This window comes from Notamacropus eugenii, chromosome 4, assembly GCF_028372415.1.
Source record: "Notamacropus eugenii isolate mMacEug1 chromosome 4, mMacEug1.pri_v2, whole genome shotgun sequence".
Lineage (NCBI taxonomy): Eukaryota > Metazoa > Chordata > Mammalia > Diprotodontia > Macropodidae > Notamacropus > Notamacropus eugenii.
Window position 1 is genome coordinate 396,829,293 of NC_092875.1, and position 3,745 is coordinate 396,833,037.

A 3,745-nucleotide genomic window follows, 5' to 3' on the forward strand; every position below is an offset into this window, starting at 1 on the left:
TTATGGTGCCAATTTTATATAATTTTTATTCTCCAGGACAAGAATTGCATTTCTACTTGTTTACAGTACTGATAAAGTGCAATGTTGTTCATTTCTCTCCCTCTGCCCACATTCAAGTATTCAGAATGCCCAGATTTACACAGTAGCTTAAATGTTACTTTTAAACAGCTACTGCCTTGGCTACAAATTTTGAATCCTTCAGTTTTTGGAAAAGCTGTGTGGAATGCTCTTTCTTCTATTGTTTAGTCAACCTCTTCAATGGTGGGTCCAGAAGAAGCACCTGCAGATGGAGCTGATCCACCCTCTGGGAATCCACCAGACATGCCTCCTGGCATGCCCCCTGCAGTCTGGTACAGCTTGGTAATGATGGGGTTGCAGACCTTCTCCAACTCTTTCTGCTGATACTCAAATTCTTCCTTCTCAGCCAGTTGATTATTTCATTACATTTGTCAAAGATCTTCTGTTTGTCTTCATCACCAGTTTTGCCTTGCAATTTTTCTTCCTCCACTGTAGCCTTCATGTTGAAAGCATAAGATTCAAGAGAATTTTTGGAAGACACTTTGTCTTTCTGCTTCTCATCCTCAGCCTTGTATTTCTCAGCCTCCTGGACCACACACTCAATGTCTTCCTTGCTCAGACATCCTTTATCATTGGTGATGGTGATCTTTTTCTCCTTGCCTGTGCTCTTATCCACAGCAGAAACATTGAGAATGCCATTTGCATCAATGTCAAATGTTACTTCAATCTGAGGAACACACCTGGGTGCTGGAGGGATTCCTGTGAGCTCAAATTTGCCAAGCAGGTTGTTATCCTTTGTCATTGTCATCTCACCTTCATAAACCTGAATAAGCACACCAAGTTGGTTGTCTAAATAGATGGTAAATGTTTGTGTCTGCTTAGTGGGGGTGGTGGTATTATGTTTGATCAGAACAGTCATAACTCCACCAGCAGTTTCAATTCCAAGGGAAAGAGGAGTGACATCCAACAGCAACAAGTCCTGCACATTCTCAGATTTATCTCCACATAAAATGGCAGCTTGGACAGTTGCACCTTAAGCAAAAGTCTCATCAGGATTGATACTCTAGTTGAGCTCCTTGCCATTGAAGAAGTCTTGCAAAAGCTTCTGGATTTTGGGAATTCGAGTGGAACCACCCACCAGGACAATGTCATGAATCTGTGATTTATCTAGCTTTGCATTTCTTAAGGCCTTTTCCACAGGGTCCAGTGTGCCATGGAAGAGATCAGCATTCAGCTCTTCAAAATGGGCTCGAGTGATTGATGTATAGAAGTCGGTACCTTCATAGAGGGAGTCAATCTCAATACTGTCCTGGGTACTAGAAGAGAGGGTGCGTTTTGCATGTTCACAAGCAGTGTGAAGATGGCAAACAGCCCTCTTGTTCTCACTGATGTTCTTCTTGTGCTTTCCCTTGAACTCCACAACGAAATGGTTGACGATTCATATGTCAAAGTCCTCCCTACTCAAGTGGGTGTCCCCAGCTGTAGACTTGACCTCAAAGATGCCATCTTCAATGTAAGAATGGAGACATCGAAAGTACCACCCCCAAGGTCATAGATCAATACATTTCTCTCAGCACCAACCATTTTGTCCAAGCCATAAGCGATAGCAGCAGCAGTTGGCTCACTGACAATTCGGAGCACATTGAGACCAGCGTCTTTAGTGGCCTGACATTGGGAATTGTTGAAATACACTGGTACTGTGATGATGACATTTGTGACAGTCTTCCCAAGGTAAGCTTCAGCAATTTCTTTCATCTTTGTCAAGACCATAGAAGACACTTCTTCTGGATAGAAACTTTGGTCTCCCCTTTGTATTCCACTTGGACTTTAGGCCTGCCTGCATCATTCACCAATGTAAAAGGCCAGTGCTTCATGTCTGACTGTACAACTGCATCATCAAATCTGCCATCAATCAGATGTTTGGCATCAAAAATTGTGTTGGTGAAGTTCATTGCAACTTGATTCTTTGCAGCATCACCAATTAAACATTCTGTGTTGGTGAAGGCAACATAGCTCGGGGTGGCCCCGTTTCCTTGGTCAGTAGCAATGATCTCCACTTTCCCATGTTGGAAGACTCCCACACAGGAGTAAGTGGTGCCAAGATCAATGACAACTGCAGGTTCCTTTGACATGGTTGCTGGGGATTCGGGGGTCATAAATGACTGCTGTGGAAAAAGAAGGGCTTCTGCTGTGCTGAGTAGACCCTTACCTTTGTTTTAAAGTACACATACATACATATATACAGGTATACATATATACATACATAGGAACATATATATATATATATATCACAGAATCATTAGCTTTGGTCTATTCTAGTTTTTGTAAAGATTTTTTTCCATTTGGATAAGGTTTTTACCTCATCTTTTCCCTATAGATCTCATTTATTACTTATTTTTTTCTAGATCTTTCATTTGGTTTTAAAATCAGTTTTTACCTCTTAAAATTCTTATTTCATGTCTTGAAGAAACTCTACTTGAATTTGTATTCAGGCTGTTTTTTCTCTCTTTTTTGAGCCTTTGACTGTAGGTGTTTCAGATTAATTATCTTCTGGATTTGAGTCTTGAGTGTCCCAGGTTAATGAAAGCTGTTTATGGTAAGATTCTTTAATTTGCTTGCTCATTTTTCCACTTCCTGACTTCATATTTTATGTTACGGTCAAGCTTTTTGAACTTTGGTGGGGTGTAAGAGTGAAGCAGAAATGTCTGAACTGAGCTTTTGTCCTCCGGGGAATTTCTACTCCTTCCTTGAGATGTTTTATTTTATATTATTCCAGAATGTGAGGGACAGCCCAGGCTCAAGGCTTGCAAACTTTCTATGCTCCCGATGTGGTGTGATCCACAACAAAGTTTGATCCTTGTCAATCTTTGGAAGTTATAGACCTGGGTTTGTGTCTACACTATACTCCCACTGGTTTGTTACTGTTGCGGATAATCTGATAAATTTCTCTTGGACTCAACTAGTAATTTTTGCTGACTCTGAGTGATAGAATTGCAGGCTTCCCTTTAGCTTAGGATTCTTGCCCTTGTTTTTTTGTAGTGGTTTCAATATGGCCTAGAGGCTAGAACTGATTCTAGTAGGCTCCTATAGTCAGAATTGTTGTTGTTGTTCAGTTGTGCCACATTCTTCATGACTCTGTGGACCATAGCACACTATTGCTGTGAATGAGATTTTCTTGTCAATGATACTGGAATGGTTTGTGATTTCCTTCTCTAGTGGATTAAGGCAAACAATGTTAAGTGACTTTCCTAGGATCATGCAGCTACTTAGTCTCTGAGGCCAAATGCGACCTCAAGTCTTCTTGACTCCAGGCCTAGCACTGTATGCACAGATCCATCTGACTGCCTCAGGGCCAGAGTTACATAGTTTCTATTTGCTTTTGAAATTGTTCCTGCCTCAGTACACAGCCTGAGGCAACAAAAACTACTTACTCTGGAATGTTATTCCTAGGTACAGGTCCCCTCACTCCCACAATCTACCATGGAGTTATGACCCACAACTGGATAATGAATAATAGAACTACTAGTCTGAGACTATTCCTACATCCTGCATAACGTCTGGGTCCTCCTGTATGGGTCTGGGATTTTTCAGATTCCATGTGCTAGAATGTTTTCCATGATCACTCTACCCACTCCCCATCTTAAGTGCCCACAGGAATCTCTATCTATCACCTAATAATTATATGATGTGGAAAAATGACTCACTGTTTTTTTTTTCCATTGATTTC

The 3,745-nt window shown here is 41.1% G+C and overlaps 1 pseudogene; it reads right to left on the reverse strand.

Annotated features, from left to right (window-relative positions):
• Nucleotides 1-242: 242 nt before the first annotated feature.
• Nucleotides 243-2,150, reverse strand: LOC140498584 (heat shock cognate 71 kDa protein-like; annotated as a pseudogene).
• Nucleotides 2,151-3,745: the final 1,595 nt, after the last annotated feature.